The sequence below is a fragment of the Sprattus sprattus genome, assembly GCF_963457725.1.
Source record: "Sprattus sprattus genome assembly, chromosome: 1".
NCBI lineage: Eukaryota > Metazoa > Chordata > Actinopteri > Clupeiformes > Clupeidae > Sprattus > Sprattus sprattus.
In genome coordinates, this window is record NC_137920.1 from 37,700,768 (window position 1) to 37,713,500 (window position 12,733).

The 12,733-nt window shown below is 45.9% G+C and overlaps 1 protein-coding gene across 2 annotated transcripts in view; it reads left to right on the forward strand.

Annotated features, from left to right (window-relative positions):
- Positions 1-12,733, forward strand: part of mgat3b (beta-1,4-mannosyl-glycoprotein 4-beta-N-acetylglucosaminyltransferase b) — a 28,381-nt gene that overhangs the window by 1,134 nt on the left and 14,514 nt on the right. The gene's annotated exons all lie outside the window — the stretch shown is intronic.

The window sequence follows — 12,733 nt, forward strand, 5'->3', positions numbered from 1 at the left end:
TGCATAAGGGCAAATATTGTTTGGTGTACATGTATCATTACATGTTGTATGGAATTGTCAAAACGGGGTTGTACGAATCGTAGAGGGGACCCACCACGAAGCTATCAATAAAACAGTAGGGTAATAAGAATTATAGTATAATTTAATTTTAAAGCCTTTCCCTGGTCTTTATCCTGTATTGCTTATAAGCCAGTGGCCTCTGAATTGTGAGTTGTAACGGTTATCTAATGCATTAAAAATGCGCCTGTGCCGTGGAGAGATTTGAACACAATCACGCCCCACAGACTATGATTTCAAATTGGGTTTCCGTCCAAGTAGGCTACATACGAGAGTATCAACACCACTAAGGAACACATGTAGCCTAAGTCTCGTAGCTCCATCGGTCCGAATTGACTGTGATCAGATTTGCTCTATGACCCAGTCATAGTGAGGTTGCAGGAATGCCGGTGGGTTTAGAATGGCCCGTGGAGTGTAAAATCTGGACTGAGTCAGCCGGCCTCAAGGTGCTGTGATTTGCATAGCTCCCTGCCGTGGGTCTCTCGAAACAGTGCACCGGGAAACAGCGGTGCCTCGGGAGGCTGCAGTCGTTACACCGCAGCCCCGATAATTAATGCTGGTCGACCATGCGTTCAAGACGATGCTGGTGCTGCCCCTGCCCCAAGGACCAACACTGAAAGTCAGGAGTATGCCAACTTTAAAAGACATAACAGCTGTCATATGACGACCAACAGGGCCCTTATGTGTTTGCATGGTAAGGTGGGAACAGACAGTCAGCCATGCGAAGACTTTTACATTTATATTGTGTGAAGCCAGTTAGGCCTACGTTCCGCACCTGTGTGATATGATTGTTATTGCTTACATTGCGATGTTTGAAACCAGAAGTGAATTATGATTACTGGTATACTGCTGGTGTGATGCAGTCTGCCAGTGGGAGGTATTTGAGGGAGGATTTGAAAACCCTCTCAACCTGATGTTCTGATGAAAACGAAAAAAAAAGAGCGCTCATTCCACCTCACACCCACAAAACATCTGCTCTGGTGTGCTGTTATAGTTCAGTGTTGGAGAGAGTGTTTTGACTTGAGTCAGCTTGTTAATGGAGATAAAATACAGATAATGAAGTGACGTTAGACGAATGAACTGAAGAACTTGGCAATAACTCAGTGGGTCTCAAAACCAGTTGTGCATTTTGGAGAAATGTTAGCCAAGCATGGCTGATAACCCTGATGTGTTAAGTCAGATATTTAGCAGACACTTTAATCTGATATAACTAGCAGTAGGCTGGCTGGCAGACACACTTGTACAGGCTCCCACAAAATCACATTATATATGGTTTGTTTGCACTCCTTAGAAACGGAACCATGACCTTAGCTTTGGGGAATGCAGGGCTCTAATCATTACAGTTACAGGAACTCTAGCCAAGGTCCGAGTCAAGTGTCCTCCTCCTCCTCCTCCTCCTCCTCCTCCTCCTCCTCTCATTCCCCTGTTGTCTCTTGTCAGGGTGTTGTGGTGAGGGATTTTCAGGTGTTCAGAGACAGAGACTTCCATCTCTGTCTCTCATCTGTCATCTGTCGCTTACTGTTGTCTACTGAGGTCTTTGTCGCTCTCTCACACACTCTCCTTCCTTCTGTCTTTCTTTTTTACTTTTTCTATGTCTACCGCTCTTCTCTATTTGTCTCGGTTTCTCTCTCTCTCTCACACACACACACATGCAAACACAGAGGCACCCACCCACACAGACACACACACAGACACACACAAATTCTACCTTCATCTCTCTTTCACTTCCTCTCAACTCACTCGCTCTCTTTTCCTGGCACACCCCACTCTATACCTCTTCGCCCTGAAGAGTTCTCCTTGAGTAAAAAAGCTTTCCTTGCCCACGCAGGGTGACTCAAAAGACCTCAAGGCCTGGGAAGACAATAGAAGAAGTTGTCAGAAATGGAAAGAGGGAAAGCGAGAGTGAGAGTGAGGGGGGTAAAAAAAGAGCTCTCACTAACCAAGCCTGTCTCTTTCTGCAAGGCTGACCGCTTCATCCTTATTAGCGACTTGGCGTCTCTGTTCAAAGACTCCGTGGGCACCTGCCTGGGTGAATTGGTGAGCCACAGATAATGAGATTTGCTACATGTGTCGGCGAAATCCAGCCTGTCTCCAAAAGAGAGGGGTTGGGGCAGAGGCCTTGACTAGTGCTGTGCTGACGAGTGGCATGTTCTGGGAAAAGACCTGAAATATCTGTTATTTAGTTTTCCGCCTAAAGCCCAGTTTAACTTCAAGGACATGTCGTGGTAAGATGAGATAAGCAAATGGGATGAGATGAGCAGTTCTGACGCAACTTGGAAGAAATCTATGCTTCGACAGTAACGGTGAAGGCTGATGCCTTTTAGTATGTGCTGTGGGTTTACTTGGATAGTGGGTCGGTTTCCCCGTTTGTTATGCCTTTATGTCCGTCTTGTTTCTTCTTCCTTGATTCCAGTAAAGCACATCGACTGGTCCCTTATGTAATGTTTATTTGAAGCGCCTCTGCCAGAAGCACCAGCACTCATCCCACAACGCTCTGAAAAGTGCCCTTCAGAAGGGGCCGCAAACATTGACATTGTTAACCTTCCCTCTGTCTTTATCCCTTCCTCTTTCTCTTTTCTATCTTTCTCTCTCTCGCCCTCTCTCTCTCTCTCTCTCTCTCTCTCTTTTTTCTCTCTCTCGCCCTCTCTCCCTGTCACTCGCTCTATCCAAGGTGCTTTCATGAATGATAGAGCACCTCTGTCAGCCATACCAGGCGACCTTATGGTACCCCCCTTGCTAAATAAGGCTCCAGTCCAGTCCTCACACACACACACACACACACACACACACACACACACACACACACACACACACAGTACTCCTTGTCAGGCATCCAGGACCCGAGCGGGCCAAAATAGCAACCATCCATCCCCTGCATGACTGCTAACCCCATCACAGAGCCTGCCCCCTCCCTCCCTAACAGCCCCCCCCCCCCCCCCCCCCCCCCTCTCTCCTTGCTCACTCACCGCTCTTTTGTTTTGCCCAGTATCACCTTTCATACTCGTCCCACACGGGGTTGGGGCATGTGGGGAGGAACAGGCTGTGACCTGTACTTGACCGTAGAGATGTGTTTAGTGCGAGTAGAGATGAGAACCAGCGTGTGTGTGTGTGTGTGTGTGTGTTTGTGTGTGTATGTTCCAGTGTGTGTGTGTGTGTGTGTGTGTGTGTGTGTGTGTGTGTGAAGGAGGGGAGAGGGGGAGATGAGGGAAAGGACGTAATGACATTGCAGTCTTCTCTGTGGGGTTTAATTGACATTTCCCCCAGCATGCACTATCCAGAACCCGCTGAATAAACGCTTCCATGTTTCGCGTACATACACAGCTGCCATGCCGTCTTCTGGAAGTGTCGGCACTCTGCCTCAGCAGTCCACCTTCCTTCCTTGTCGTCTGCCAAGCGTTGCTTTTCCCCTCCTCTGCATTTAAGCTATTCTGGAAGGTTCTGGCCAATCCTGCAACCCAGAAAGACATCCTCTCTGTCGTGATTTGAACGGATTCATTTTGTTAATGGTGGGGTTAATGCATGTTCATGGTAGGTGATGTGTGTGTGTGTGCATTTGTGTGTGTGTGTGTGTGTGTGTGTGGGAGGACTGAGCGCATTTATGATATTACATTACATTGGCTTAATGCATTGATGCACAGGCCAGCTACATGGGATGAAGCCGCTGTGTTGTACCTTGATTGGGGATTTTAATTTGTGAAAGCGGCTCAATCCAGTTGACCATGAAATCATAAACATTAGCAAGTGCGAGTGGACAGAGAAGAAACATTTAGTCATTTATCAGAAGCAGAGGCACGAGGGAAGGCATCTGACAAGCTGCCAACACAGCCGTCTGTCTTGGTGGAGCACGTCAGGGAACAACCAGAACTCTCCGTGGATGAAAGATGAGAAAGAGAGACGTAGAGGTAGAGATAGAGAGAGAGAGAGAGAGAGAGGGAGCGAGCATTTCATTAGGATTATCCCTGGAACTGAATCTCAAAGCTGCCGGCAGCTCTCAGACCCTCCCACTCCGGAGCTTGAGAAGGGACTCCCTCTCTCACCTCTCCCTGACTGAGTGGCACCTCTTGGGGAGGAGTGGGCCCCCTTTGTCACGCCCTGGCCTGCGGTAACCCCCATCAACCCCCCACCCCACCCGCCCCTTTTGTAGGAGCTGCGGACCATGTTTTCTTTCTTCTTTGGGAGGAGTGTTAAACCTTTGTCCTGGCCTCACCCCTTCAACAGTACGGCCGGCTCCATTCCGGTGACTTAGGACCCATGAATCATTTATGCGTCTCCCAACCGGCGTGTTCCTCCTCCCAGACACTTAACGTCCCAGAGAAACAACTCTGTGTGTTTGGCCCCCACCCCCAGACGGATGGGAAAGAAAAACAGAATTAATATTTACCCCTTTAATCCACTCCTCCGTACGTGGCTCAGCAACACTCACTCAGTGTGTTTGACTTCTTTCTGACCTGTGTGTTTGTGTGTGTGTGTGTTAGTGTGTGGGTGATTGGTGGTGGTGTTGGTTAGACGGATTTTGCATATTTTTGCTGTTTTGTTTCCCATTTGCTTGGAGCTGGTTTCCTCTGCTTTTCATGTGTGTGCGTGTCTGTGTGTGGGTGTGTGGTTACGCGTTGTGTTTACTGGTGAAGTTTCTTGCCATGAAATTCCTCGAAGGCCTTAAATGCCATTGATAGAATGCAGTGGTCAATGGCTCGTCGCGCTCGCCTGAAGGCGCTCACAAGATCTGATGTATTGTTTTGTTCCCTCAATCAATATTTTTCAGTTGAGGCAGCCTGCAGGGCTAATACATGCATTATAGATTCATAGCGATTTTCTCCCACACCAGCAGTGAAAAGCAAGGTACTTTCCAAGATGGCCGCTACGTATCCCTTCAAGCTTGCCTTCTGCTTGGGAACACCCAGGTGAGAGATTTAGCAACACAACATATATGAGGATTCCTTGTTCAGTGCACTGAAAGGACTTAATGTTGGACGATTCTGGAGATGAACTTTGTCTGATGTGTTATTGGTTAATGTTAGCTGCTCATAAACCTCAATCGCAGTGGTTGTGGACCCGGTGATTTAAAGTGGTAATTTCTTTGCACTCAGTGGCAACAGGAAGACCGATCTGCTTCAGCTATCTTCCAACCTGATAACGTCCCTCAACCTTTTTCTAGCTAGTTTGTTTTTAGCACGGTTGTATGCCAGTTGAAGCATCTAGTTAGAGCCTCTGTTCACCCGTTAGTTGCCTTTTGGCCATCTTGTGATTAACAGAGCCTCAGACGTTGGATCACAGAGTCTGCCTTGGTAGGTAAATGAAAGAGGTTGAGATTTGACAGGTGTTCTGTTTTAAGGTGGCGTATCAGCTCCCCTACTTGGCCTACTTCCATCTGGATTGGTTCTTTCAAAGGGCGCTGCCTGTAAACTCATTCTGATTCCAAGGGACTAATAGACATATCAGTTTGCAACTTGGTTACACCCTTGCTCTCTCTCTCGCTCAATCTCGCTCTCCCTCCTTCTCTCTCTTCCTCCCTCACTCTCTTTCGCTCTCTCTTCCTCTTTCTGAAGCCTTTTTATTTGGTCATGGTAGGACAAAACAAGCTGTTGAGTTGATTGTACGCTTAGACGGGTGTGCTGTAGCCTGGAAACTGGCTTCCTCAACATACAGTGTTTTAAATTTTTAATATCAAGCGTGACTTTCTGACTGTTGGGCTATGCAAATTAAAGGAGAAGGAGAAAGAATTAGAAGGTGTGTGTGTGTGTGTGTGTGTGTGTGTGTGTGTGTGTGTGTGTGTGTGCGCGTGTGTGTGCGTGCGTGTGTGTGTGTGTGCGTGTGTGTGTGTGTGTGTGTGTGTGTGTGTGTGTGTGTGTGTGTGTGTGTGTGTGACCATTGAGGTTGGCATAGGAAGCCATTGTAAGGAACTCTGATGGAAGGCGATATTTGAGAACAGAGATGGGGGGGGTGGGAGGATAGGCCCGCAGAATGAGCTCTATTGTATTGCATGAGACTGCAGTGGCAGTGGTGGGAGACCGATAGGCGTTTGCGGGACAAGCTCTTTTTCTCTCACACACACACCCACACATACACACACAGTTCCAGGGTTCATGCCTTGTTTCAATAACACACTCACAGGGACGGAGCACTTGGTGGCATGACTGATGGAGGTTCCCGTGGCGGGGCAGGGCAGGCGGAGGCAGTGGCAGTTGGGGAGGCAGGAAGGCACCAGCTGGGCAGAGCCTGGCACTGAACAACCCCCAGTTTAGTTACTGGCAAGTTGGGGAATGAGCTGAAGAAAGACAGAGAGAGTGTGTATGTGTGAAAGAGAGAGAGAGAGAGAGTGAAAGAAAGAGGGAAGGACAGAGAATAGAAGACGGAGAACGAGTGTGAGTTCCCAGCATAAGGAGTATCTAGAAGGCGAAAAATGCTGTCATTTTACAAGCTGTGGTTTTGAAACGGACAGTAAAATGGAAGTCTGTAGTCACAGATGACGAAACCAGTGGACACACATTCACAGATGGATACGCAGACATGCAACACACACAAACCCACACACACACACACAAACACACACACATGAATTTGGTTGATAACCACGACACAAAACCACTCATAAAGGCCTCCCTCATTCAACGACGCAAACAGCCTGGCAGGGTGCACAGACAAACATTCTCAGTCATGCACCCACACGCATGCTCTCACAGGAGAAAATTGAAAACTGGCTATGGGTGACATTTGGAAGGGCACACACACACACACTGTAAAAAATCTAACTACGGTTTGTTCAGTATAGTTAAAATGATTAGTTATAAAGACAAGGAAATGTAAATACTGTAAATGTATGCAGAAATGCATGTTAGACCAACAATATGGAGCCTACTGATGTGTCAACATGTTTTAGAGAATAAGCTGAATTTAAAATTTGTCATTACAAGAAAGTTGGTATGGTTTGTTCAGTATAGTTGAAATTATTAGTTATAAAGACAAGGAAATGTAAATACTGTAAATGTATTCAGAAATGCATGTTAGACCAACAATATGCAGTCCACTGATGTGTCAACACGCTTTAGAGAATAAGCTGAACTTAAAATTGGTCATTAGAAGAAAGTTGGTAGACGGACGGGGTTACACGGATCTCTCTAAGGGGCTTTCATCTCAAGTTGGTGTCGTGCGACTGAGCGTCACAACTGAAGTAGCTACGGAATGAACAGGTGGAAAATAGAAGACAGAAGACAGTACATAAAAGTGCGCGAACGCATCCAAGGTATAAGGGCAACTAATGTACGAATGTTAAATAACTAGCTAGCTTGTTTGTCCCCTGACTGTAACTAACGTTAGCTAAACGAAGGGTGACATTTTATGTAAAGTTAAAACATTATTTTAAACTCATATTTATTATTTATTAATCAAGTGATCAAAACCGTAGCCTTGTTGGCGCAGTGGGTAGCGCGTCAGTCTCATGATCCGAAGGTCATGATTCGATCCTCACACGATGTAGACAGTTCGGCCATCCTAACTGCTTAAAGAGCAAACCTTGAGAGGGTGCGTGTAAGAATTGTCCTAACTCGGTCCTGCAGCAGAAATTGCCTGCCCTCTGAGGCCCACCGGAATGGTGTTAGTGAGAGCACAATAAATATTATTTATTCTCAATTATCTTTTTGTAGGACTCTGAACACCATTCACTGAACGAAAAAATCTTTGTTGGCAGAACTGAATATTATTAATAAGGACAACAGTGATATTGTAGTTGGTACAATCACACAGTAAATTGTTGGGAAAACGCAAAAATCTAAATGCAGACGGTTGCCTGCAAATTTTAAATATCCTCAACAATTTTTTTTTTACAGTGCACACACACACACACACACATATTCTTCGTCATTCAGTCAGTCAAGTATTCAAATGGTTTCTGTGTCGAGAGTCTCACATCAGCAGAGTCGCTGACTCACCCGAAGGCTATGCCACAGAAGTAAACAGTGCCAACTCTTATGAACACATCCTATTCAATAAATAACTTCTGTGCACACATCCTATTAAATAAATAACTTAATTTTGTTCTCAATCTATGAGATATCTCTTCGCTGAGAGATCGCTTCCTCATTCGCTTCTCATTTCCCTGCTTGCTGCTTACTACACAGCGAGGAGGAAGGCTGCCTCTTCCTGTCAAGACCTTGGTGTGTCACAGCGGCTCGTTGCTCTGTCATGTGTAAGCGCCTACATCCGTGATCCCACTCCGCTGCAGGTGAAAACCGATGACCTGGTCTGTACAGTGCTCGTGTTTTAATTGGCATAGTATGACATTTTCATGTTCTTTTGATACGCAAAACTTTAATGATTTAGCCATGATTGTAATCTGCTTTGCCTTACGCTGAGGGCATTCGGGGACAAGGTCTCATACAGGATAAGACACGTGAACCTTGAGAAAGTATGCCGTGGTTTGTTGACTGAGACGCAAGCTAGCCTCAACACGAGTGTCTTGAAAGGCTGCCAGTGCCAGCTCAGGCAAGGTAAGCACCCAGTCTCAGAGGCAGTTTATAAACAGAGACAGTTAGTGCATGATACTGCTGTTGTTTATAGAGGGAGTGAATGGATGGTGTTGAGGATGAAGAGACCAGAATCATTTCATCAGCAACTGTTCCTCCTGCAAGTAGAATGGCTGTCTGTACGCTTCAGCACACACTCTGCAGGGCTGGTTGTCAGAAACTGAAGGACCTTAGCTGCAAGCGACAAGCTGTTTTTCTGTCTCAGCCATTTTTTATTGTCAGAACAACATTGCTGAGGCAACCTGTCTGCACCAAATCTCTGTAATAAGTAACATGACCACCATTTTGCATCACCTCCTGCTCTCTCTCACGGTGACTCAGTGTGTAACACCCATACGAAGATTGAGTTGGCCAGTTAGTTCTCCAGAATGATGACAGAGTCGGACATAGAAACCTGCTTTGGGATGTTCGCCAAGACGGCTACATCACTAGACCTTCTGTCTCGCTGTGCTGATTTCCAGTAGATCCATTATGAACCCGAGAAAAAAAGCTCCTTTTCTGCTTTAGAAGACTTCAGAACACAAGCCCAATTGTCTGCCTTTTCATTTTAACTGAATTATCACTCGGAGTTGGGAACTACAAGACTGACAGTGTGTTCTGTTACTGATGAATATTATCCAAAAACATCTTTGTGTTGAAAACTTTAATAAATGAAACTGCTGTAATCAGTTATTAGCAGATATTAAGTTATAAGCCTTTAGTCTGAATTAATTCAAGTCAGGCAGCTCCAGCAAGAGAGTGTTACAGACCCACATGCCATGATGAAGGTTACCATAAAATATGAATCCACAGTCAGCGGCTTCGGGAGGCATCTCCAAGGCTGCGATATACATAAGGGCTCCTCCATATTGCACTCTGCGTGCAGAAAGGCAGCACAAAGAGGAAACGTCAGCTTTGATGTAAGAAGGCCTTTTTGGTCCAACCATGGGGATGTCGGAGCAAACCTTCATGTCTGGCTGAAAAAGCCAGAGAGGGAGCCGTTAATGTGCCATGATAAAAGCCTGATGGGCCGTCACAGACTCCCTCAGCATCATGGCCCTGCCTGCAGGCCTTCATGTGTTTGCCCTGGATCTGTAGCACCCCCCACCCCATCCCACAGATTGTCACGCTAGCTAGTGGAATAGCGGATGCTATCCGCCCTGAGGTATTTACCTAGCTCTGGGATTCAACCCTGGCCAGCACATTTCCCAGAACTAAAGGTGTGAGGGGGAGAAGGGGGGGTACTAAGCATTTCCTCTCTCTTGTTTGTATTTCACATACCTGATTCTTTTTTTCTTTTTTTTTGCGGTTGTAAGTCCTGATCCAAGCCCCTGCTGGTGTGTTCTGAAGACAGGTCAAAGGTCACAGTGCATGCTGAGGGCCTGGCAAAGAGCGCTGCTCGAAAAACTGATATATTGGCCTGCCCCCCTCCCACGCATTGATTTTCAACTCAAATTAAACCCGAGTTGACTGTCGTATATCTGTCAGTGTTTCCACAAAACATACTACTCTTCTCAGAAGCTCGGCCGAGATGAGGAAAATCCTGAAAGGCCTGATGACCCGACCGCTACCCCCCCACCCCCTTCACCACCACCACGCCCCCCACTCCTTTCTCGCAAGTCCACTGAATGGCACTCTTTGTGTGTCTCTCTATGTCACGGCATTGTGTTGTGCTTCAATACTTAATCATATTCAAAACATTCTTTCCTGGCCCACATACATTTGCGTGGCCATGGTACATGACACACTTATAAGGCAGGCCAAGGCATTTGCAGAGGACGAGGGAGAAAAAGAAAGACGAAAGGTCTTGTCATGTGTGTTCATTTCAGTACGGCTGAGTGAGTTTATACAGTGAAGTGTTTGACTGGGGAGGAAAACAGCTGCAGAGATGGGTGTCAAGTGGAGGAAAGGAGATAGAGATAGAGGGAGAGAGAGAGAGGAAGTGAGAGTTGGGAGGCACCTAGCACGGCATCAGTGCATTATGAGGTTTGATCTGAGACTGATCTTGGTTTGGTCTTATCTCTCTGACTCTCCCTCTCTCTTTTTTTTTTTAAACTCTCCTCACAACACAAGGTGTCTGAAGACCTCGCTTTGTAGACCAGGAATGGAAAAACTGCCCTGATGATTCTTTTTGCCCCCAGTAATTTGTGCAAATACCATGCTATTATGCATAGCTCTGCGTTCTTGCCCCAGTCTGTATTCATGTGCTGCATACAGTAAGTCAGTTGTGCCAGAATGGAAAGGTCACAGCCATATGCAGGGGAGCAAGGCTTTGTTTTGATTACTATTATGCTTTACCAGAGAGGCCACCATCCTCATACATGAATTATCTAAATATTCACTCTGCCAGGGCTGTGGGAATAATCCACTTTCTCACTGCGGGAAGACAACTCTGTTTGCTTGTGTCTGACTGTGTGTGTTTGTTTCTCAGAGCGCAGGAAAAAAAAGAGAAGCTTTCTCCGTGTTTGATAGCTCTGTGGCAGCCATTTTGGTTCCGCGCTGTAGGAGGCTTATATAACCGGATTAGAGCCGGCACCCCAGTAGCACCTTTCATCTTCAGGCTCCCTGTGGACGTGCATTTGCCGCTGCCGTCCTGTCTGGTGCTCCTCGTTCTTCCTGGTGTGGGGATCAGTTAGACACGCCCCTCATACACCCCCCCACAAACACATACATACACCCACATCAAACAGAAACTGCCACCCAGCGTCATGTTGTTAGTCAGTCTCATCTTGTTGAGTGATTGTTCCCGGGAGGTGTTGTGTTGTTTGCAGATGCAGGAAGAGGTTCCAGTGCAGGGCCTTGGATCAGAGAGACGTGAGGTGTGCAGGAGAGTTAGTACATGGACATTTGTTTTATCTTAGGTGTGTGAGGTGAGATCACATTCCTCTGGACTGTCCACCACTCTGACCAAAGTGTTATTATTCTTCTTTCCTTTTGGCGTGTCTTCTGATGAAAACCTGGACAAAGCGTTGGCATGTGGTCATTGCAGTGAATTGCAGCGCTGCAGTAAAGCACTGTTTTTTGTTTTCAGTTCTAGTGCTGTGTGCTTATTTATCATCATTGTACAACCACTGTCTGATTGCAGCAATCAGTGTGGGTAACCAAAAGCTTACAAGAAAGCCTGTGTCAGCGGTACAGTTAGGCCTCAACAATGTCAAACAAGGAGAGCACTCCAACAGAGCTGAGCAGCCCCTGTAAGTATGGGGGGGGGGGGGGGGGGGGGAGAGGAGGAGAGAGACGTCCCTGCCTGTCAGCAACTATTATGATAAGAATTTATATAATATATTTTTTCATAATTTGTAAAAACGTACAAATACATAGGGTGCCATACCATACATGCCAGAGCCAATATTGGCGTAAAATTAAAACCATAAAAAAAAAATGTCTTTGTTATATACGTCACATCAAATCAGTACTAAGTGACATCATCACAGTATGAAAACAGAGACAGCACCTGACAAGTTAAACAGTAACCCTAATGGTGTTTAAGTGATTTCTAGTTTAAGTTAACCATATGAAGTAAGGTATCCTGTATGCTGAATCTGAACACAAATATTTGTTACTCTATTAGGCTTTCACATACCTACAGGGAAATATACAGACAGAGAAAAGTAGGCTACCACAAAATAGTCATAAATATAAAATATTTCAAGAATATAAATGCAGCCTACAATAAAAAATATATGTTAACTGGCATTTTAACATTCCTTTTATCTGAAATGTGAGGAATGTCAGGAAGACTTGGCTAGGTCAACGAGGATGAATCGAGCACACCTGATCGTAAAGACATTGATTGACAGGAACAGATGAGGAGACAGCCCAGGAGTGTTAGCATCAGATAAGAGAGACCCCCGTTCAGCCCACAGCTTCAACGTCTAGTGAAGCTAATTAAAATGTATCTGAGAAGCACCTTGGGGCAGGAGAGACTGTCTGTCTGGGCTGGCCATCCAGTGGATTGAAAATAAACACGCTCTCAGTCTAGACTTGAAGAGGGTGGTGTGGGATTTTGCTCATTGATACGCCCAAAGAAGTGCGCATGCATACTCGCCTGCGAGACTAAGAGAACAGCTACTGTAGGACCATTGCTTAGATGAATGTGCATTCACAGTAGATGTAATCTTTGTTGCCGTGTTTGAGAAACCGATTTAAAATCAAAATAATTTAGCCTTAAAGGAAAA